The sequence below is a fragment of the Myotis myotis genome, unplaced genomic scaffold (genome assembly GCF_014108235.1).
Source record: "Myotis myotis isolate mMyoMyo1 unplaced genomic scaffold, mMyoMyo1.p scaffold_m19_p_2, whole genome shotgun sequence".
In the NCBI taxonomy this organism is placed as follows: Eukaryota; Metazoa; Chordata; class Mammalia; order Chiroptera; family Vespertilionidae; genus Myotis; species Myotis myotis.
In genome coordinates this window covers 168716777-168741773 of record NW_023416324.1, presented here as the reverse complement: position 1 = coordinate 168741773, position 24997 = coordinate 168716777, and the positions used below count along the sequence as shown (strand labels likewise).

The following is a 24997-nucleotide window of genomic DNA, read 5'->3' as shown; positions in this document are numbered from 1 at the left end:
ACCCAGATTGACTGTTACTGCCTGTGGAGCTCTGTGCTTGCCCCATGGTAGGCGCTCAAATTCGGTAGCCTATATGGGTCCACAGCCTCGGTGCAGCATAACTAAATGCACAGAGCGGGGAAGAAAAGGCCGGGTGGCATCTCTCTTACCTGTGAGACCACAATCTCGCAGTGAGCGCGTGTGTGCATCTAAGTGTAGGGTGGGGGCATATCTTCCCAGAGCGCCTGGCACAGGACCAGGCTGCAGGACCAACCTTCTCCTTTCCTTGCACGCTCAAGCCAGCCCAGGCGGTGGCAGGGCGCCAGAGGGAACGAGGCCGAGCTCAGCCTCGCTTCCGCCCGCAGACCCGCCCCGCGCGGCTCCTCCTCGCCGCCGGCGGGGCCGCCCTCGCTGACGCCCCGCGGCCGCAGCTCCGGGAAGCCCAGAGCGCGGGTGGCTGGCGAACCCAGGCGGCGGGTGGAGCCAGAGCCGCTGGCAGCGGCCAATCGTGCCGCGGCGAGGGAGGAGCCCCAAAGGGGGAAAAAAGAAAGTGCGGCGGAAAGTAAGAGGCTCATTGGGGGACGACTGTCCGGATCAGGGTCCCTAGGGCTTTGGCCAGACGCACGGAAAGAAGCGGCGCTGGGCGACTCTGCATCCATCCTCGCCGCTTTTGCTGCGCCCACTGCGTCTGCCAAGAAAGGTGAGTCTCGCGCTGTCCGTGAGGGCTCGGAGGAATCACCCAGCCACCTCATCTCCGGGGAGAAAGATTCTCACAAACCGTCTCGTTCAACCCTCTTCCCCCCCCCCCCCCCCCCCATAGGGCAAACTGAGGCACAGAGCAAGGCAGCAGCTGGGATAGATCATACAGCTAGTTAGTGCTGTGGTCAGGACTCCAACCCAACTGCCCAGAGCCCCATCTTTGCTTTGTAGGGATTTAAGTCACGCAGTTGTGGGGTTCCGCACCCCACTTCCAGCCCTTTACGGCATCTTCCCTGGTATACCCCGCCTGGGTTTGTCCGGTTCCTCGGGAGCGCTGCTGCTGTGAGCGGTTAGGATAGAAGACAGCTGTGTGTCCTAGCCTCCCTCATATCGCTCCCAGCCTGGAGCTGTGACAGCCAGTTGAAAGGCTCCTTGCAGCTTCTCTCCCTCCTCCCCTGACCTGCTTTCTCAGGAAGATGCCCCTTCCGAGGGTGTCTGTCAGGCTCCTGGTAGAGTCCGTGAAGAGGTGAGGACGCCCGGGCGCCGGTAACTTCCGATGGTCCTCATTTTTCTCTCCAGCCCTGGGAGGAAGCTGAGCTGGGGGTCCTGTGGGGGATAGGATGCCCCTCGATGAAGAACAGCTGGCTTTAAGGAGCCATAGCCCCTCTCACTTCTGCGTACTGGGAGGGAGAAAGGAAGCTGAGCTCAGGGGAAACATCGCACACATAAAAGCAAACTTCTGCCATTTAAGAGCCAGTCCCCAACCTTGGTTGTGAAATTGTGAACCACAGCGCCTCTCAAAGCATTTGCCGCTGTGCTCCACAGATCCTCGGGTTAGAAGCCCTGGAGGAGGGAGGACAGTTGCCTCGTTTTGATTCCAGCTCTGCCTCGCATTAGCTGTGTGAACTTGGGCAAGTTATTCAGTCTTTCTGACACCGAAGTGTGGGGTTTTGTTGTTGTTTTGTTAGTTTGTTTTTGTTTTTTCCCCAGCCGCAAGATGGAGATTATAATTGTCATGATGAGCCCTTAGGGTAGTTAGGAAGATGGCATGGGATCATTCAAAGAACATGTTTAGTTCAGTGCCTGTCCAGGGCACCTGGTCAGGTTGAGATTGATGGCAGCTGTGGTAAATACTGTTCTATGGTAATATTGGAGACCGTGGATTTTTCAGAAAGGTGATTTCATACTACCTTAGAGTGACTTTTTAAAAAAATCTGGAATGTTGTGTTTTTTTCTTCTTTGGAGTTTGAACGGCGAGTGCTCTCTGAACGCTCTCTACATGTTCCTTCAATCGTGAATGCTTGACTTGGAATATACTGGTAAATGTTTTCAGTCATGCCAGTCTCTACTAGTTTTCAGGCCAACCCTCAAGTTGGTGAAGCTCTGATCTGGGGGATTCTTTATTGGCAAAAAGAATCTTGAATTTGGTGAGAGATAGGAAGGCAAGAGAAGTTGAAAGTTCCTTCATGTGACAGACTCATGTAAGCCTTTTATTCCTGTTAAGTCAAACAAGCAACTTTATATTGTTTGTTAGTCTAGGAAAACAGCAACAAAATTACCATGTATGTCTTTTGGATTATTTAGTGATGCTGCTAAATTCCAGACACAAGCTCACCTTATTTAAACACACCCAGACATGCCTTCACTAGTCTTCTTTTTTAAATTTATTGTTATATTTTAAAATGAAATAGTGTTCCACCTATATCCCTACCTGCTGGTGACAATTGATTTTATACTGATTGACTTCATACAGTGATTGACTTCTCTCTCGGCTATGCCATAAGTGCCTGAATTGAGCATCCAGCGTTTATAGTTGGCTGCTTCACAGTCCCTTGCATTTGCATGTGGCATTGATGAGTGCATGGGAGGGGGTGCGATCCATATTGAGGGAAGGCAAGAGCTTGGCGGTGCCCCTTTATAGGTACCTCCTGCAGCAAGCATTGGCAGAGGTGGGATCGCTCGCTTCCGGCAGCCTGTTCCGTGTGCATGCATTGTGATGAGCTGGCCAGGATACATCTGAACGCGTGCCTGAGAGACCAGGGACTTGTGGGGGAAAGGAAAATATTCAAAGTAAGGTCAGAACAAGGGGATGGAAGTCAGACTGGAAGCTAATTCCTTTTGGTTCCGGTTCTTTAAAATAAAGATACCCAGTTATACCTTTCTTTCTTATCCATGTTATTTGTTACCTAAGTCATACATATATCTAACATTTTTGCAATGTGCTCCCTATATATTATCTTCCTTGTTACTTGCAATAGCCCTGAGAGAAGGAAGGACATGGCAGGAATATTAATAGTGGAAGGAGCTCAGGTTTTGTGGTCATATCAAATTTCAGTTCTAATTTCTATGCAGGTAGGTAATACTGAGCAATTTATTTCACCATTTAGAGTGTCTGCTTTAGCCAGTCCCAAAATGGGAGGAGGAAATAAGCTGACCCCCAAAAGGATTTGTGTAAGGATTGAATTAAGTGGGATGATGTAAAGTACATGTGGTGAGTAGGTGCTCATTAAATGATGTCCCTTCTTCGCTGGTCTCAATTTGTTGAGAAGGAAACTGAAATGAGATTCAGAGAAATGAGAGGTTGTCAAGGGTCACATGGTTATTAAGCTTTAGCGCGGAGAATATGGTTTACACATTTTGATTTCTAGTTAAAGCCTTTTCTTGTCACACCCTGTCGCCTCTTCAGTGAGATATTTAGTAATTTACTTCAGTTGGTAGGTGGACCTTATTTGGCTGGAGATTGCATGGTATCCTTTTTGTCTCAAAGAGGATATTTCCTTGCAAAGGGAACTATCCTTAAACATGCTCTGTTGATTTTAGCAGGGCCAGCTCTCAAGAGAGGAAGTTTCAAAGTCACGATCTCTAAGGCAGCTTCCTTCTCTCCTGTGCTGATGTAATGCACCTTCAATTCCCAGGAGGTACGGTACTATGAAGACATAAAGTTCAGAATTATGTCACGCTTTCCTTCCTGTTTTGAGTTGTTTCATCCCTATGTCTTCCTTGTGCTAATTCGAAGGGTGGTAAGAAGATTGAGGAACAGATGTCATGAGTGACGGTAGCACTCCTAGCTTTTTTCACTTCTTTCTCCAATTCTGTGGGTAAAGTTAGAATATAGAGAGCAGCAAGCAGAGGCAGCTTTTGCAGAAAACACCACTGCTTGCTGGTGGTGCTGATCACTGGTCTGGAGTTTCAGTCCTCTCCGTGGAAACGGATGGCTGCAGGCTTATGTAGGAAAATGAACAGATCTGTTTCCCGTCCAGGCAATGGGGGCCATTTATCCATTGAGACTCCCTACAGGCCATCGGGTTTCTCTGCTTTGCAGCAAGCAGACAAGCTTGCAAATGCATTTCTGTGAGAAATGCTTTGCTCCTCGCTTTTGGCATTTGGGAGCATGTTTGCTTTTGCTTAAAGGTAGGCAGTTAGCATCCTCTTACCTGGCACAGTTAGAAAAGCAGAATGTGGCTGGAGGAAGCCAGCAGAGGACACAGAAATTAAAACAAAACAAAACAAAACAAAACAAAACACACACATACACACACCTCCCCCCACACACACACACACATAAACACACACACAAAAACAGGTTATATTCAACATAACACACAATTTCATTTGTTGCTCAACTTTCTGAGGCTTTTGCTGGTGACACAGATGTAGGATCTGGTGAGTCACTGTCGCCTTGCCCGTGAAATATTAAAGAGAGCCACCTACTGTGCTCTTTGCCCATTTTGGAAGTTGTTCTGTGGGAGAAATAAAAACCCCAAAGAACAGGAAGGCTACAGAACATTTGGTATCTGATATTTTGGGGGATTAATTTAGGTTAGCTACTGTTGCTAAGTTCTTTTTTTTTCTCCTTTTTTGAAAATGCGAACGCATGGTTTACACCGATGGGGTTGTTAGGAGACCATCTCCTAGCCTGGCTTTATTCTGACCAGCTCGAGCAGCTGAAGCAGGGTGGAGTCCTGGAGTCTGACAGGTACCTGAGGCAAGTTATTGTATTGAGTTGAACTTCGGCTTCCTAGCTAGGAAGCAGGAACACGGATGCCTACTTAGAAGCTTTAATTCCTATGTCAGCACCTTATTCAAAGGAACCATCTAGTAAGCACAACTTCTTTCTTCTGCCACCAACTCATTTAATGTATTAGTCTGTTAAATTGTGTCAATCAAAGTTTAATAGCTACCCTTTACTGAACTCTAGCATGGTTTGAACCAATGTTGTATATATGTCGTCTCATTCATTCTTTGCAATAATCCTATGTGTTTTCTGAGACAACTCGAGGGCCAGTACCAATGCTGACACTCATCCATGCATTTCAGTTTAGAACTGGGAAAGACCTAAAATTGAGGACTTGCATGAGGACTGACTACCACCCGTCCCCCCGCCCCAATCCCTATCCTCCCATTCTGATCCTCTTACTGCCTTACCTGAGACTGAGAAGTAAGTCTCTTTACCTTTGGGCCTAAAATGTGAGGGAGCTGGGCTAGATGATCTCTAAGGGTCTTCTGGTCTGATAAGCTATTTTTCTTTAAGATTCCTTCCAACTCAAATTCTATCAGCCTTTCTCTTTGTGAAAGTCAAGGATAAAAGGGGAAAGAAGAATAAAAGGAAAATGTCCTTATTGTTTTACCTCAAGAGATCTATTTTCTGGTCAAAAAGCAGAGGGCAAGGCAAATAACATTCATTGGTGCATGCACTTCTGTCATTTCATTTAAACATAAAAATGACTCTCACACAGGCATGTGGCCTGCCTTTTACAGATGAAAGAACCGAAGCTCAGACAGGTTTGCAGACTTCCCCCAAGGTTATACAATTAGTAAGAATTAGAACCAGTGCGTGCCTGAGCACAAAGCCTTTTGGTCTACTAGACAACATTTACTAGACATTTACACCATTCAATCTGAGGACTTCTCCAGCCAGATTCATAAACTTCTCCTCCTGGATCCTCATATCACACCTCTCCGCTGCTCTTCTCCTCTGCCCCTGTTCCATTCTCAAACATGCTGCCCAAATTCTTTCTTGGTTCTTCCCAGTCTATGGGACCTGATAACATCTTCTATCGCTATTATGAATTTTTCCCCACTGTGGGCCAGTCATATGTCCCTTTGTGTTCTCCAAGTCCCTGATTGTCACCTAAAACACTGAAGGCACAAGGTATCCTGCCCCATGTCTAGCACAGTGCCTGTACATAACAGGTGCCAGCTGAAATGGGTGATGGATTCCTACTATGCCAGGTAGGCCCAGCCTTGATTTCTAGTTTTCTCATATCATTATCTCAAAGGCTGTCTCTACAGACTAATAATGTAACTTCAACTTCCTTTAATTTTGTGGTCACAAAATCAGAAAAATGCTAAGGAGTCATAGATTCTAACAAGGTTAGACATCACTGGCTTAGTGGTGAAAAAAGACATTTCTATCCTAATTATAAAGGGAGTTTTGCAGCAAACTCAGTGAAGGATGACACTGAAGTGCATGCTTGCAGGTATTGACAGCAAGACCAGTGTAGAGTGTCATAAATAAATTACCTGAGTGAAAGTAGGAAGTTTTCAGGGAAGTAGGAAGCTGCAATGAGCTTCGATCTCAAGATTTCTAAAAGCAGTGAAGAATTCACACCAGTCCAGCTATTATTGGATATAACTGGACATAAGGACGATGACCATTTATATCTAGTTTATATCCAAGAGATGCCTGTGGTTTCTACCTGTCTGGCAGGTAAGTCCTTATAATTACACTGGCTTCCTTCTTTCTCAATCAATGCTAAAGGCAACAGACAAGAGGGCCAGTTATTTTATAAATTTTGACACCTGAACATGTTCTTTTCCTAGATAACCCAGTTTCATAAGCCAGTTATGGTTACATGCCATGGTAACTTAAAATTATGGCTGTGTAACATCCTGAGCTTTGGTATCAGAGTACACCTCCCTGGTTTGAGTTTGGACAAGTTACTTGGTCTAGGTCTGCTTTATTTTCACCATCTGTGAAAAGGGGATAATGAAACCATTTTATCATGCTTTGGGTAGGTGTCGATCATATGCCACAACCTTGTTAAGAGCCTGGTGCAGGGGATTTTAACCTTCATTACTATCAACAGCTGCAGTGATATTCAGCTACATGCCCAAATCATACTGGGTTGGAAAGTGGGAGACCTAGATTCAAATAATAAGTTTTTAATTTTTATTCATATAAAAGTGTAGGCCCTAAAAATTCTTGTTATCACACACATTTGCAATGACTCTGAGGTAATCAAGGCAAATGTTGCCGACAGCATTTTACATCCTGAGTCTGAGAGGCTAAGTATTTTCTGGGGCCACACAGCCAGTAAATAGTGGAGCTGGGACTTGGACCCTAGCTTTCTAACTTCAAGGTTATGTTTTTTGTCCCCTTTAAACCAATCAGTCCATCAGCCCTGGTACTGGGCTAGTGGCTTTCATTCTCCGAGTCCTTTTTCTTAACTCTAACATGAGGAATTTGGACAAGGTGCTCTCTAAGTACAGTGTTCTAGGAATTTGTGCCTGCAGAGTAATGATCTAGGAGATGCCACGAAGAGCTAAGTGGAGAGCTGTACTCTTCCTTCCAGAGCGGCATCTGCTTGCTATAGCATGGGGACATAAGTCCCAGATAGCCAGCAACCTCCTTGGCCTCAGGGAGAATCACAACTGAGCACTGCACTAGGAGTCAGGTCCACAGACACCTTTTATGTCCTTAAGATGTGATTTGGCCACATTCCCATGACCTGCCAACTGTGTGCCCCTTAGGCTCCAGGTTTGGGGGTGTGGAGAGAAAATAGATGGCTGGATGAGGCACACTGACATTTACTGTTTGGGAAGTGAAAAGAGAGCCTTTTTATATAAAGCAAGCTCTGTATCACCATAATCTTCTACAAAGGAATAAAGGGATAGAATATTTGGCTTTCATTTCGATTTTAGCATTATGAGTGCATCTTTTCTGTTTTGTTTTTGAGCTAATTTAGTGCCCATGGAAGAAGCTTAGCTCTTGTTGAAATAAATATAGGAGTCCTTTTAACTTACAGAAATGATGGATATTTGAGAGTGGTAATACACACTAAATAGCACTTTTCTGGAAAATTAGACTTCAGCTTTTCACTTTCAGAGAGAGAGATAATGGTGAGGGTTAGGGACTGAATGGATAGAGTGGGTAGGGAAAAGGTGGCTGGCTTTGAATTCAGAGTAGGTTTGAATCCTAGATAAGGCTTGCTTAGCTGGTCCAGACTTAGTTTCCTCATCTGTGAAATGGTAATAAGCATGCACTAGCTATGTCCTAGATAGATAGACATATATCTATATCTGTCTATATCTATTGATTATCTATCCATTTGAAAGGTTAAAGTAAGATAAAATGTATTAAGTCCATAGCACTTAATACCTGCTACCTAAGAAGTGGCACACACTTCTTCATTTAGCACTTCTTTTGACCCCAAAGACACCCATTTGATGCAAATCAGATGGAGAGGAGGAATATATTGAGTAGATGCCTTAGCTGGTCTAAAGAAATCTGTCCCAGTTTGGCAAACACTGTGGGTGGTAAAGAATAGGGAGTCAATGTGATATTTATATTAAAACATCAGGAAAGCTTTCCAGTGGGGGAGGAATTAGACCAATGATAAAATTCTGGTGCTTGGACCACCTGCATCCGAATCATCTGGAGAGTTGGTTAAAGAAACAGGTATCTGGGATCTCTGCACTGAACTATGAGAATCTCTGGATTAGGATTTTCTAACCTGAGAGGTAGTATATATTGTAAGGGTCTAGGGTGTTTTTACATAGGTTCAAATTCTGGCTCCATCTGTGTAATCCTGGGCAAGTTATTTAACTTCTCTGTATAAAATGAGATAACTTATTGGGTTGTTGTGAGAACTAAGTTAGTTAATACATATGAAATGCCCAGGCAGTGATTGGCACAAGTAGCAACATGTTATTTCACTCCATGCACAAACCAGTCTTTAAAATGCCTTTCGAGGCCTCCTCTGGTGCATTGTCTCCTCTCTGTCTCAATCACCCTCGTAAGGGCCTGGCTAACTCCTACATCTCCTGGAAGCCTTTGCTCAATGTGCTCAGTGCAGACTGCTTTGATTGCTCTGTACAAAATTGTCCCGCATCCTGCTTCCCATCTCCACCCCTGCCATTCCTGACCTCCCTCCCCTGCTCTACTTTTTCTTTTGCCACAGCAGTTGCCGCCTTATTAGCTTCCACATACTAATTAATTAATTTCTGTAGCCTGTCAATTGTTTATTGCTTACTCCATCCTGCTAGATTACAGTGGTTCTCAACCTTGGCTGCACATTAGAATCACCTGGGAATCTTTTTAAAAAGATTGCAGCCAAGGTTGAGAACCACTGTGCTAGAATGTGAAATCCACTTGGGCAGGGACCTTTGTTTTGCTCACTACTGTATCCCAGGTGCCTAAAATAGAGCCTAGTGAATAGCAGTTGCCTAAATCATGAGTAAATGAGGAATAAATAAATTTATAGATGTTAGTATTATATATTCACAAGGAGTAGAATGAAGTAGATAGAATTGGAAGAAAACAAATTATATATATATATGAAATAAAAATATGTTTTGTACACATATATACATATACGTGCATATGTATTTAGAATTTTGAATATATATTTAGAATATTGAACTAAAAATGTGTGTGTGCATGTGTGTGTTGAAGTGAGTTCTTGCTATTAGCATTACTATAAGGATAGTTTGGGAGAGAGAACACAAGAAAAATATGAGTAACAGACAACAAACAAGTAAACAAAAGGACTACAAGTGATTTCAGGATAAGAAATAAGGTACTGAAACTAAAACAGTAATGAGAACAACAGCATTGGAGGGAGGAAGCACATTTTTAAATAGGGGAGTCAGGGGTGGCACCTCTGGGCAGGTGACATTTGAACTAAGGAAAAAGCCTGAGAAGGAACCAGAATAGGTCTGGGGTCAGGGCTGAGGCGGCTGGAGCCAGGTGAGAGGGAGAGAAGGGCTGGAAATAAGGTCCTGAGGTAAACAGGGGCTAGAGCAGTCTGGTCTTGCTGGCCATGGTTAAGGAGTTGGGATTTTATGCAAAAAGCAGCAGGAAGTCTCTGAAAGGACTAAAGCAGGATGGTGAGTAGGTTTGACATATTTGGAGCTAAACAGAGAGAGAAGAAAAATAGAATTTATTTATAAGATGTGATAAACTACTCTGATCTCATATAGGCTCCTAAGAATAGTCAAGGAAGAAAATTTGGTTTCATTTATGTGTCATTCATAGCCTTTCTTTCCAAGTAGACTGTCTTGAAAAATACTAAAATAGGTAAAACCAGATTATATTTCCTTTTTAAAAATGATATCATTTTTATTTCCAAATGTACTAAGTAATGGATGGAAATGTATACAATCACTATTGCTCATTTCAGTTCAGCTGGAAATTCTACAGCTCTAGTGTAGGAGTTTTATATAATCAGTCCCCCAAAATATTGGACCTAGAGCTATTTCCTTGTAAGATTTGTAGGCACCAGTTTTTGAAATCTGCTGTACTAAATAATGAGCGTGTAAAATGCAAATGTAATTTTACATAAGATCAATTTCTTCTTTCTGGCTCTACCAGTCTAATTGGCTCCTAACTCTTCAAGAAGTAGAACTCCTTGCTCAGTCAGTGTTGCTCAGTGGTTGAGCATCCACCCAAACACCAAGAGGTCATAGGTTTGAGTCCCAATCAGGGCACATTGCCCAGGTTGTGGACTTCATCCCAAGTAGGGGGAAGCAGGAGGCTGCTGATGGATGTTCCTCTCTCATTGATGTTTCTATCTCTCCCTCCCTCTCCCTTCCTCTCTTTCTCAAACCAATAAAAACACATTTTTTAACAAAGTAGAACTCCTCCATGAAGTCTTTACTGACATTAGCATATGTAGTCTCATGCATACCTCTTAATATGAGCTAAAGTAGTTTGATAATGTTGGCCAGGAAACCTTCAAGTGCTTTACAAATATTAGCTTATTGAAACCTCAGAATAACTTTATTAGGCAGAGGAACTCAACATTTATCATCAACATTTTTCTAAAGAGAAAAACTGAGGCCCAAGGTCATAGAGTTAGTCATTGGTAGAGTTAGCATTTGAACTTTGGCAATTTAAACCAATGAATATTTTATTCAGGTCTGTTTGTCCCCTTTTATGATGCCTCATACGGAATAATAGTTTAATAAATGCACTGAATCAGTGAATGAATGTATGGCCTATTTCAAATTGTATCATTTCATGAGCAAATGGTGGTAAAAATGTGGGTTTTAAATTGAGGCAACCTGGGCAGGGTAATGCTATTACTAGTATTACCTCTGTGCTATGGTAAAATTACTCAACATCTCTAAACTTGTTTCCTTATCTGTATTGTTGGCACAAGGCTAAAACTGATGTTAGGATTAAACATATACCTATTGTGCTTAACACAGTGCCTGCAACATAATTAGTGCGCAGTCCATTGAGCTGTTTTTTAAAATTATTTTTTGAAATAAAATAACCTCCCCAAATATGCTTACACTTACATACGCAGGCAGTTTTCCAGTTGTGATGTTAATTTTCTTCCAGGATCCATTTTGGCACCTTGCCTACAGCAGGGCACTCCTCCAGGTTGAAGGGCCGGTCCTGTGGAACCACCTGGGAGCAAAGGTGCTGGAGGACAGCCCCTTCTCTCCTCAGACGTACCTGCAGGCAGCCTGCCAACGCTGCCCATCCTTCTTCCAGCCTGCCTGGCTTGCTGGAACGTTATTTTGCAGTCCAGTGACGGCCACAGAACATTCTGAGTGACAAGGAAAAAACAACAGAGGACTCACATTTCCCTTGGATAACACTTAATACGGCTGCTTTACAGAGCTTGCTGGACGTCTAGGACCTCTTGCTAATCATAATCACTAATAATGATCCAGTTTTCATGTGTGCCAGGGGCTGGGTTGAGTGCTTTAAGTTCATGGTCTCATTCAATCATTATTGCAACCTTATGTGAATTTTAAATTTTAGTTGTAAACTAAAAATTGAAGAGTACCATAGTTGCCTCCATGTGTGTAGTGGGGGACTCTGATGAGAAAAATCAACTATTTCTCAGCAGTGATTTGCCTCATTTTTCTTCCAAAGCAAGTGGTGCAGGGTTGCGACACCTTTGGAGGCTCCAGGGAACTTCCCTGCAGTGATGGGATGTTAGGCAGAGAAATAAGATAAAGGTTGTGTGGAGAAGGCAAGAAACGTCATTCTAATGTTTATTTTACCCTAGAAGAAGCTAGTAACAATGAACTGAGTCCAATTTGTTGGCTGCATGTGTTTGCTTCTTTGTAAGAAACTAATATTGTGTCAATTTGTAATGCCCTTCTTCGTCTTCTTGTTTTCTTTTCTTTATGGGGTATTTAAAAGGTTTAACTTTGATCCTCCCACATCTCTCAAGTTTGATGATTTATTTCCTTTGAAGAAAGATGTATGCAATACACACACACACACACATACACACACACACACACACGCGCGCGTGTGCGCGCGCGCGCGCGCGCGCGCAAACAGTGACTGAATTATATGGCTAATACCCACTGCATATTTGTTGGATACATGCATGACAAATATTTTTAAAATCTCTTTTTTTTTTTCTGAGAATCGGAGCTGCTGTGAGATTTTTTTAAATGGTAAATTTCAATATGTAACTTTTAAAATTTTTGTTTTAAAAATAATTTAAGAAGGAAATTATTCTAAAATATGTGGTATTGATCTTGGTGATTCAGGACAGCTTATTGGAATAAATTGTAATTCCTTTAGAATTTATTGACGTGAGATCCTTTACACATACAGGGTGTCCCACAAAAATGAAAACACACTTTAATAACTGGTAGCTCAATTTTGAAAATGAAATGTATTTTTAATAATTATTCAAAGTATGAGTATACATAATTTGGGGCCCCCTATACTAAATGGTCCCTGACTGGTATACTTTTAAATTTGTGTAATCTGATTCTCATAAATTTCCTGCCCTTTCTCTTTCATTGTCTGCTATTTTGCTTTCAGCATGTCTTGCTCTAGCAATTTTCTCTCCATTCCCTATTCAATTAGCTGTTTCTGCTTTATTATTGACTAGGGAGCCGCCTAACAAGTTTGGTTAGGACTGTCTGTATGACAAGAATAAACAGTGTTGAATTTGGACTAGATTGTCTCTTCTCTAAGGGAAGGGAATGGAAAGGTAAAATGTCTATAGAAGTAGTCTGCTATAAGTGAGGCTGTACCACACATACGTATACAGTGGCCCTGGGTTTCAGTTACCCAGTCATTCAAAAGGGAGTAGTGGCATGGACAGTTCTTACTCTTTTGGACAATAAACATTTTCTGAAAACCTGTAGGCAAGATGCTGGCAAGTTTTGGAGATTAACATACAGTCACACAAACACAGCCCCTGAAGGATCAGAATTTATAAATCCTTATGAAAATAAGATATGCACAGGAGTTTATAGTACAACTTGTGTCATATTTGGAACAGGGTGAGAGTATATGGCCAGTAAAAGATATATAGTAAAGCATTCTGATGTTTCAGAGGAAAACACTGTGTCAGGAAGGGGTTCATGAGGAAGTGGTATTTAAAATGAGTCTTGAAGTGATGATAGGTTTTAGACAGACATCAGTGGAGAGGAGTGGAGAATGAGTTAGGGTCAGACCAGAGGAGCAGAAATAAAATGGATTAATGTTATAGAATATGGAATTTATCATAGGAATTAGATCTTCAAATGTGGGAGAAGCTTTGGGGGCAATTAAAGCCCCCAAAAAGGACAGTTGGGAAATCAGATAAAAGTTACTAACCAAGGACCCTGAGAGGGAGCTGGTAAAGAAGTCTGGGGGAGACTGTTGCTCTGTCTGTGGTAGGCAGACAGTAAGCAAGAAAAGCTGGATGTGAAGTAGAAGAGAGTAATCTGGAACCCAAGAGGACAAACTGAAACCCTGAACTGTCTCTCACTGTAGCTAACCCCTGATCCGTGGTACCTGGCTGAAAGCTGGTGCACGTAGCCATGGAGCTTCACACCTGCCTGGCCTTGGACTTGGAGAAGTTGAAGGGAGATGAAGGAGTATGAGTGTGACTGCTGCCCCCATCTAGGAGGTGAGCCTCCAGGTCAGCAATCATGTGTGTGAGAACTAGAAGGACCTTCCTAAAGCATTGGTTACCGTTTTGCTTATCCCATCCATCTCTCATGCAGATTTCCCTGTGGGAAACCCAAACAAGGAACCATACCAGAAAGGGAATTCTGGAAAACATAATTCCAGTTTAAGTGGACACAGTTAAAAACCACACATGATACCCCAACTATAGGAAACAGTGTGAAAACATAAATTGAAGGAGGGAAAGCCAGTTGAATTGGGAGATGGTATGCTCAATGGGGTCACTGAAGGTCAGACTTTCAAAAAGTGAGCTGAGGCTATATTGTTGAGGTTCTTAAATGCCCTGTTGAGGAATTTGCACTTAATCCTATAAGGCAAGGCACAGAGTATTCTTAAGCAAGAGAGTCATTACCAGATCCCTGTTTTAGACAGCTTTGGCATTGGAAGTCATAACATTGGAACTCAGAAAGGGGAGAGGTGGAGCAATTAATCATGATTCTCTTGTAATAATCCAGGTAATAAAATTTGCATCCCAGAGCTCTCTTCTGCTTCCACCAAAGAAGGTGGCTCAGAGTCATCATAAAAGGTTGTTCAGGATTATCCTGGGAATGAAGAGTCTTTGGTGTGCAATGCAAGCCAAGGTGATTTGATCTATGGCTAATATTGTCAACTATAATGTCACTAGAGGCCCGGTACATGAAATTCATGCATAGGTAGGGTCCCTACGCCTGGCCGGCAATCAGGGCCCATCTGTGGGGCAACCAGTGGGGCAGTTGGAGGGCCCCTGCTGGCATCTACCTTGGCTGGCCTGGCACCGCCTGCTCGCCAGCCCCAACCCCCACTGCCGCTGCAGTTGCCTCTCTCTGCAGGGACCAGCAGGGCGATTGCGGGGCCCCTGCTTGCACCTACCTTGGAGGCAACCTGCAGGGTGACCGGGGGGCGATGCCAGCCTCCTCTCCAGCCGCCCCTCTTCCCCAATTGCCCTGCCACCATCACCAGTCACCTCCCTCTGCGGGGTGACTGGCGGAATGATTGGGGACCCCCGCTGGCACCCACCTTGGCTGGCCTGGGGCCTGCCGGCTGGGGGCAGCTCCTGCATTGAGCATCTGCACCCTGGTGGTCAGTGAATGTCATAGCGATGGGTCATTCCACCATTTGGTCTATTTGCATATTAGGTTTTTATTATATACTAGAGGCCTGGTGCACGAATTCGTGCATGGGTGGGGTTCCTCTGGGTGGCCTGCAGGGATCAAGCTGAAACCCACAGTCCAACCCCACCTGCAGCTCCTACCTGCCACTCCCGCTCATCCTGGCCCCACTGTGCCAGCCATGGGCTCACGCCCAATCAGTCCCGATCGATTGGGAGAGGCTCGCACTGCCACGGCAATGCTCACCAGCCATGAGCCCTGCATCTGGCGCCCTCCCAAAGGGAGTGGCCTGTGGGGTTGGGCTCAAACCAGCTCTCCAACATCCCCCGAGGGGTCCTGGATTATGAGAAGGCTCAGGCCAGGCTGAGGGACCCCACCAGTGCACGATCGGGCCAGGGAGGGACCACAGGAGGGCTCCAGGGCATGTCTAACCCATCTCACTCAGTCCCGATCAGCCAGACCCCAGCAGCAAGCTAATTTATTGGTCAGAGCATCTGCCCCCAGGTGGTCAGTGCACGTCATAGTGAGTGGTTGAGCAGATGTCTGGTCTAATTAGCATATTACCCTTTTATTATTATAGACTAGAGACCCAGTGCACAAAATTCATGCACAGGGGCAGGGTCCTTCAGGCCAGCCTGCACCCTCTCACAATCTGGGACCCCCTCGGGGGATGTTCGACTGTGTCAAAAATCTCACAATCTGGGACCACTGGCTCCTAACCCCTTGCCGACCTGCCTGCTCACCCCTAACCACTCTGCTTGCCTGCCTTCTCACCCCTAACCACTCTGCCTGCCTGACTGATCATCCCTAACTGCTCTCCTGCCTGCTTGATCACCCCTTACCACCTCTGCCTCTGCCCCCGCCTCTGTGGCTTCCTCTGGAAGGACATCCAGAACGACGTCTGGGAGGTCGTTCAGCTGTCTGGTCTAATGAGCATATTACACTTTTATTATTATAGAGGATTATGGCATATCTAGATAACTGTTCTTTAAAATTCCCTGATGATTCTGCCTCCACTATAGGAAGAGCAAGAGAGGATATATATGTCATTGGAACATCAACTGTAATGAAATTGGCTTATGCAACCATGTAGGTATCATTTTGAGAGGAAGCTGTTTTACAAATAAATATGACTTATTTCACTTAGTAACATAATGGCTTTTGGCTTTACTGAATGGTAATAGTAGTCCCTTATGTCTGTCCAATTTGCACACTACTTACATGTCCATTATCTCATTTGATTTGACAATGACTCTGCAAGGTGAGTTTGGTTTGAATTTGTGTGAGAAAACTGAAGCACTTGGACCTTGATGATTCAAGAGCACACACTGCAGTTCCATAGATTTGATGGACACCTTCCTAATGTTTGTCCCTCCATTTCACTGTATGCATCATTGCCTGATGATCTTCTTGGGACACGTAACTGGTTATGCTGTGTCCTGTTCTCAGTCTGTGCTTAGATTTTTGGGCTTCACTACCTTTAAGATCTCTTTCCACCCAGAAAGCAGACTCCTCATAACCCAGGTGTTATATAGTTGCCTGATTTCTCACCTCCTTGCAGGATTTTTTACTGCCTTTCATTGAAAGACAGGGTAAAGAGGAAAGCCTTCAAAATAGCATACCTGAGCAGGTATCTTAATATCCGCAGGAGAGTCGCACATCTTTGAACTCGGTCATTCCATAAGTCTTCTCTGTCAGCACTTTCAAGCAAATACTCCTCTATGTTTAAAAAACACATCTCTGGCTCCTCACCTGTCAAAACACAGCAGAACTCATTCACTTGTCTTGACTTATTTAAAACACACACTTACACCGGGTGCTATATCACCTCTGAGTTCAGCAGCCAACAAGTGAACGCAAATGCCTTATCCTTCACCCAGAGCACCCCTGCAGTGCTCTATCCCCCTAGAGCAGTGGTTCCCAATGGGAGGCACATGCCCCACAGGAGGATAATTTGATTTTTAAGAGGGGCAATTCGAGAGTGAGTTATTAACAGTGAATTTTTTGCATTCCTTATAGTTCTAGGAGCCTCATATACAGTATCCTATCTAATAAAAGACAAAAAGGGTAATTGACCATACCTTTGCTATGCTTCCCATTGGCTAATCAGGACAATATGCAAATTAACTGCCAAGAAAGATGGCAGTTAACAGCCAACAAAGATGGTGGTTAATTTGTATACATAGGCCCAATGATGGGAGGCGAAAGGGGAAGGACAGTGATCGGAAACCCAGGTAGCAGGCAAGAGCTGGGAGGCAGAGAACCGGGGCCTCCTTTGCCCACCCCCCAAACAGTGATCTGAGAAGCCAGAGGGGTGCAGGGAAGAGGTGGTTGCTGGTGCCGGCCTCTTCCCTGGCCCTCTCTGCCCAGGGATCGAAGACTGGAGAAGCCCCCATGTGCGATTGCTGCTGGGTCACTGCATTGATCCCAGAGCAGAAAAGGGCAGCCCCACCCTGGCCACAGCTCAAGGGAGAGTACAACACACAGTGGAGGCCAGGAGTCTGAGAGATCAACAGAGAGGGGCACCTGCTCCAAGCCTCCACGGTGTGGCTGGGGGCAGGCCCCCAGCAGACACACACACACACACACATACATGGCAACTGCTCCGAGCCTACATGGCATGGCTGGGGGCAGGCCCCAGCAGACACACACACACACACACACACACACACACACATACACGGGACGCCTTCTCTGAGCCTCTGCTGCCAGACTGTGGCCATCATTAGGACATCCACTGAGGGCTCCCGGACTAAGGGGCAGGCTGGGCTGAGGGAACCCCACCCCCAGTGCACGAATTTCGTGCACCGGGCCTATAGTATAAATATATATTGTGACATATTTATACATTTCAGTTCTTTATTATATGTTTTGAAATTTTATTTGCTATTTTTTATATCACTTCATATCATTATTATGACATATACTAGTACATGGGCATCTTGTAACAGATGTTTAGTTACTACACTAATCTGTCTGATAGTTCCCAGAAACCAGCTTAGGTGAGCTAGCGCACTAGTCATTGGAGTTTCTGGTCTCTTATTACTTCCTTTTCTCCTTTTTCAGCTATTTTCTCCTGTTGTAAAGGCATTTTTATTTCAATTATTAACAATTAGTGATTTCTTCATCAGTAATTCAACTGTCCTTTTGTTCTTTTGTTTTTCTCTTTCATGGATGCTATGTTCTTTGGAAGTTTGTTTAGACCAAGTTAATGCCTTTTAGGCTTCCTCCATGTGAATAGGAGTTCACTTTTTGAATAATAAGAATTATATGTCACAGGGGGGCCATCAGGATTTTAGAGATGCTTAGGTGGGGCATGGCCGACAAAAGGTTGGGAACCACTGCCCTAGAGGGATCCCTATGGCCTGTTAGACTGGGATGACAACCTCAGGGGCTTTGCGTTGGGGCATCTGGGATTGTTGCAGTTATTGATGTAGAGCAGTGGTACTCAACCTTCCTAATGCCATGACTCTTAAATATAGTTCCTCATGTTGTGGTGACCCCCAATTTCATTGTTATAAATTGAACATAATTAAAGCATAGTGATTAATCATAAAAACAATATGTAATTATATATGTGTTTTCCGATGGTCTTAGGAGACCCCTGTGAAAGAGTCGTTCGACCCCCAAAGGGGTCACGACCCACAGGTTGAGAACCACTGATGTAGAGCCATGGCTCAGGAGGAGCAAGAGAATTCAAGTTTTTCCAGCTGCCATTGAGCAGAGTCCCCAGTTCTCTGGGACTAGTAGATTGTTAGGGTTAAAAGGCTAAACCCGACTTGGCAAAGAAGTCCGAGAGGGATGTGCCTAGTTTAGAGCCAGCCCAACCTGTCTGCCACTGGCCTTAGGTGTACAAGTGCAAGCACATTTTACTGTAGTATGCTGCCTCTCCTGCTGGTTCTCTCACGTGAGAACTGGCCTTGTTTCGCCCTGCCAGACTTATGGGTTTCCTGCTTCCTTGAATTTATATGCAGGGAAAAGCTGGGAGAATCACAGGCTAGCCTTCTAGTAATAAAACAATAACAAATTTTAGTGCTAACTATGTGTCAGACCCTTTATAAAATTATTTCCTGTAGTCCTCATACCCAATTCTAGGAAGTGCTTGACGGATCCATCCACCAATAAGGACACCGAGTCTCAGCTTGGTTAAGATGCTTGTGTAGATACGGAGGATTTAAGCCCTGGCCTGCATGACTCAAAAGCCAGGCTGAAACCCCGTGCTTTGCTTCTGTCCAATCTGCTGACATGTACATGGGCATCTCGTAACAGATGTTTAGTTACTACACTGATCTGTCTGACAGTTCTCAGAAACCAGCGTGGGTGAGGCAGCGCACCAGTCATTGGAGTTTCTGGTCTCTTATTACTTCCTTTTCTCTTTTTTTCAGCGACTTTCTCTTATTTTGAAGGCATTTTTATTTCCTCAGCATGCTTTTCTGACTTTAAGGTTTGGATAGGCGAGTAGGGGAAAAAGTGCTTTTCAAAATTTCTAAACTCCCATTTTCAAAACTGAGACCTGTGGAGCCACGGAAATGCCGCATTCAGATTCCCAAAAGTTTCCTCTTAAGCGAGAGGCACTTTCCTGACCTGGCACCAGAGACCTCAACCAGGACAAACAGGTAGAGATTCCAGGGGCTCAGAGTCCAACTCAATATAACGAGATACTCATTACAGTTCGGGTCATATGAAAACTAAGTTGGTAATCAGAGTTCAACATCACTAAAGATATTGAAAGAGGGCCTAGATATTCACTTGGCAAAGATGTTACAGGCAGATTTGAACATTGGAAAAAGAAGTTTGAATCTAAATGACATTTGAGGGTCTTTCCGGTCTTGGGATTCTGTCATGAATTCACTTAGAAAGTTCATAATTGGGAATAAAGGTTTCTCCTTGTTATAATTAACACCAACTAGTGATGTCGCCTCCTCCCTCCCCCCGTGCTTCCCCTGTCTGAACAACCACTCGATTTAATAAGGGACCTTAGGACAAGGAAGGATGTGGTTCCGTCCCTCTTGGCAGTGCTCTGTGTCAGAATGGGAGACTTGTGCTGGGCCTGGCACGGATCCGTTGGGCCCTCTTACCAGCCCAGTCGTGTCTGTGACCAGAGCACGTGGGAGGTACACATCCATGGAGAAAAACCTCCCACTGGCTGCCAGCTCTGGATTTTTTTTTTTTTTTTTTTTCAATCCTTCCCAGGGCAGACCTCTTGGAGGAATGAAGACACACCCTAGGACAAGTTCGAGTTGGACCAGACAAGCATCACCTGAAAAATGTTCCCTCTGCAGTTGGCAGCATGTGAGAATAGGTCTTTGAGAGCAGTTTCTTCTTGCCGTTTCAAAGGAGAGCTGCTTGCAAGCCAGGGCATCAGGAATGCAAAGCTCCGTGTTTTTTTTTGTTGTTGTTGTTGTTTTTTACTCCCTATTTTCTTTTTCCATTTTAAATTGGCTTACTATTAATCTGAAAGCCTTGCTGTTCAAAAATGATAATCCTTTGATTTAATGTCAGAGTTGAGACAATTCCTCAGTTCTTGAAGGAGTCAGTATTACAATGACAGAAAGTGTTCAACAGTTGATTAGCAGCTTTGATTTGAAAAAATAAAAAGAGAGATACCCCAACTGGCAGCCGGGCATGCTGGCCCGTGCTGCAACTAAAAATGGACAACTCTTTTCAATTAAATACAGTGATTTTTCCCTGTTCAGGACTTACAAAGACTTTACCAATCCCCAACCTGCTTAAATATATATGTATTTCAATAGAATGTGGTAGCTAAGTATGATTTGCTGAAATCTATCATGTTTGGATATGTTAAACTGTGAAGTCTTCTCTTTTACAAGGAAGCTTGGGGAACTCACAGCCATCTGAGGTCAGATAAACCCACTGTCTCCAGCAAATAAACATGATAAAAACTTCATACCTACAAGAACTCCTTAGGGATCTGCTTTCACACTGCCTGGAGGTAGTTTGGCCAAGATTTCCCATGTACACCGTACATCTTCACAAAGCAATGGGAAAAGAACAGCAGCTGCGCCCTGAGCAGCCTGCTCATTGCTCCTGGGCCCAAGTAGCTGTCTGTTGTTGACACAGGGTCATTGCCTGTTTAGACATGACTCTTTCCTGGGGTATAGGGTAAATGCTGTGTTACTTTAAGGAGACAGTTATATTTTCTAGTAGTTTTTCAGAGATGGGAGGCAGCATAGGTCCCTTACAGAAAGGCTTGAACTGGGAATCAAAAGTGTTTCACGTTTTCACAAGTGAGCCATTAACCCACGAAAGTCCCCTCTCCTTCCTTGGCTCCTATTTCCCAAATAACATTATTTGATTTCCAAGTCCCTTTCTGATTTTCTAGAGGTCGTCTTGATAATAAGATAGATAGAGGGGAGAGAATTGAAAACCAGCCAAGTGGAGGAAAGAGTTTGGGAAAATAAGTTATCTATTTTTTTTTTTAATTTATTGTTGAGAGTATTACAGATGCTCCCCATTTTTCCCCCCATTGCCTCTCTCCACCAGGTTCCCTCCCCACACCAAACCTTCATCAGCTTATTGTCTGTGTCCCATAGGTAATGCATATATGCATATAAGTTCTTTGGTTAATCTCTTCCCACCCACTCACCCCTTCCCTCTGAGATAGAACTCAAAAATGCCTTGTTACAATAAGTCTTTGTGGCAAATATATGAAACTTTGTCTGTGTTGCATACCATAGGGTAGTATTTGGATTTCCCCTATGTGCCTCATTTCTATTTGCTAAGATCTGACTAGAACCATGAATCATGGCCAGGATGAAGCATACTGGTAAAGATCATCAGGTTCAATTCACTCATTTTCCCCATAATGTCCCTAAAGCACTTGTTCAGAGTCCCACAGACCCTTGAATTCAAATTTCCTGACTCCTTATGCAATTCATTTTGGTATATATAGCCTGTTCAATTTACTTAGCAATGATGAGTCTTTAGCAAAAGAAACAGGCTAGATTCTCAAAGTTGATTGAGTCAAGAGATTTGGGTAACCAGTAAAACATGCTTGCATGGAGATTTTACATATATATATATATATATATATATATATATATTAGAGGCCCAATGCATGAAATTCTTCAAGGGCAGGCCGTCGCAGCCCTGGCTGCCTCTCAGCCCGCTGCCCTGCCTTCCCCCTGCCCACTGGTCTTTCTGGAAGGCCGTTCTGCTGCCTGGTCTAATTAGCATATTAACTCTATTATCTTATCTAATAAAGAGGGGATATGCTAATTGACCCCCACCCTGTCCCAAAGATGGCAGCACGCACAGCCAATAAGGAGGGAATATGCTAATTGACTGTCTGCTCTCAAAAATGGCAGCACCCACAGCCACAAGATGGTGGTACCCAGTCCCATCAGCCCTGCCAGGGCATCTGCCTCCAGAGTCCCCCAGTCCCCTCAGTCCCCCAGCCTCCCAGGGCCGGCCCGAGGTGCAGGAAAACCTCAGATGGTGGCTGCCCAGCCACCCAGGGCCGCCTGAGGCTCAGGTAACCAGGGCCAGCTGAGGCTTGTGCTGTCAGCAGTGGCAGCAGCAGAGGTGCGATGGAGGCGTCACCTTCCCCTGATAGCTGGGTTGCCTCCCACCCCTGAGGGCTCCTGGACTGTGAGAGGCGGAAGGCCTGGTTGAGGGACGCCCCCCTCCAGTGCATGAATTTTCATGTACCCGGCCTCTAGTGTGTGTGTATGTGTATCTATCTATCTATCTATCTATCTATCTATCTATCTATCTATCTATCTGTCTAGGGAGCTGATATAGGGTTAAGCCTCGGACTGACCTGTTGGCAAAGTCACAAACAGGTCTTCCGAGTCTTAAACAACCCAATCTGAGAGGTGGCTGCTGATTTACACGTGTTATCATTTAAAAAATAAAAAAGGGGGAATTTGCCAGAAGCCGGTCCATCCTTGCTGCTTGACACAGTCGCTGCAGCATATGTTTCAAGGGACCTGGTATATATGTCATGCTGTTCTTAATATGTTTGCTCCCCTTCTTAGCGCTATGTGTTTTAACCAAGGTCACCTCTCTGAGAAAGGTTGTTTCCCCAGGTAGGGATTTTTTCCTGGAGTTAGGGATTGACAGGACTAAGGAAGGGAAAAAACCCCTTAACTAAGTGCCAGGCGGGTAATTAATCACTTCAACTACGAACAATCATGCTTAAGCTACATAATCTTTACTTAGGATAATCTCCTTCAGTTACTTCCTTGTAGTTTAACAGAACAATAGAGTAGTAACCTTGGAATGGAGATAACAAATGCCCTAACCTTTGGAATAGAATGCATAGGATTAAAATCAACTGGTATAAATACAGATGTAATAGGAGAATAAAAAAAGAACCTCGCTATGCTGATCAACTGAACGCTGCCTCCATGTCCTTCATTCTTCGCTGACTCTGTCCACACCTTTGGGAACCCCTGGACCTGCTGGGGCTGGACCCGAACATATATATATATAGTTTACATTCCTCAGATATACGTATTGGGCATGAGTTCCCTTTTGTGCACCTTTGTTCCTGGACAACAATGCCTTTCTTTCTTATAGGTTTTTGAGGTCCACCTTCTCCAAGTGGAACTATTCCTTAAAACTCATTCTTGGGTCCCCACCAGGGCTACTCACCTTCACATTTCTCATCAGAGTCTTTCCTAAGGTAAAACCTCAGCTCTCTGAAAATACTCAGTGATAGGTGCATTTTAGGTCATAGAGCAGTGGTTCTCAACCTTGGCTGCACATTAGAATCACCTGGGAATCTTTTTAAAATCCTGATTTCTGGGCCCCATCCTCCGGAAATTCTGTTTCTTTGTTATGGGGTGGGGCCACAACATTAGTAACAAAGAAACAGAATTTCGGGAGGATGAGGCCCAGAAATCAGGATTTTAAAAAGATTTCCAGGTGATTCTAATGTGCAGCCAAGGTTGAGAACCACTGTATAGAGCAGGGGTCCTCAAACTATGGCCCTTGGGACACATGCGGCCCGCCGAAAACATTTATCCGGCCCACTGGGTGTTTTTGCCACCGCTGCCTGTCCTGCTTAGCAGCCGACTCGTCCCGGGCCCGCAGTGCGCATGTGTGGAATGTCTGAGGGACAGTGAACTGGCCCTCTGTTTAAAAAGTTTGAGGACCTCTGGTATAGAGTATTATGAAAGTTAAGTTTTCATAATCATGGGGTAGCCACCAACACAGTAGTTTAAGGTTAACTTACTCTGATTATAGATATGATTATATCCACCAACCAACTGATTTTGGATCAGTCATGTTATCTTTGTGCTTTTGTTTTGTTAAGAAAGACGTTTGGTCTAAAGCCTTCCTGAGATCTTCGATGATCAAGGATCTTGTGACTGCTTTAATAGCATGTGTCTCTGAAGTGTATTCCATAGCACACAGCTGTTTTATAATGAGTATACTGAGAAATTGTAGTTTTAATTAGTAATTTGTGGCAATGATTTTAAACGTCAATTATTTTTTACTATGCATAATGTTGTCCCTAGGAGCTATGTAAGACTCTAACACTAAATGGCCTCAGACCCTGAGATTACTAGGGTTTATTTCTTTGTTTCTAATAGCTCAACTTTTTCCCTGACATCAACCTACATACTTATTTATAAAAGTATTTTCCTCCCATCCAAATCATGCACTCTTTGATGCTTTGGCATGAGAGCTTGGATGAGGATCTAAGGCTTTGACTTATAAGTAACATTGGTTCATTATTTTATTTTATTTTTTTAGACTGAGGAAGAATTCATTCTGGTTGCATTTAGAGCACTGGTTTGCATAGTTGTCTACTGGGTATTTGTTTGATAATTGACACTATGACACTGACTAGTAATTGAGTTACTAGTTGTTGAGGTATAACTATATGCCTTTTATTCTGTTTTGCAACTCCCACCTTTATTAGCAGTTAAGCTTCTTAGACATCGGAATCATATTAGGTTATTACTGTGGTCTTCTGAGTAGATGCTAGGAATTTAATGGCCTTTTTTTTTATTAATGCTAAAGGAAAATCAGCATAAATCATAAGTATGAAAGGAATAAATTTTAAAAAATGTTTTATTGATTTTAGAGATAGAGG

The 24997-nt window shown here is 43.9% G+C and overlaps 1 protein-coding gene across 7 annotated transcripts in view; it reads left to right on the top strand.

The window, feature by feature from the left end:
* The first annotated feature begins 541 nt into the window (after positions 1-541).
* Positions 542-24997, top strand: part of LOC118677195 (interleukin 1 receptor accessory protein) — a 157930-nt gene continuing 133474 nt past the window's right edge. For 2 of the 7 annotated variants that reach the window (XM_036352087.1, XM_036352091.1), the window contains exons 1-2: positions 542-679; positions 3499-3596. The gene's annotated coding sequence lies outside the window, so the exon portion shown is untranslated. Of the gene's footprint in view, positions 680-3498; positions 3597-13645; positions 13782-24997 lie in introns of all 7 variants that reach the window. The other 5 variants (XM_036352089.1, XM_036352088.1, XM_036352086.1 and 2 more) reach the window with 5 other exon arrangements.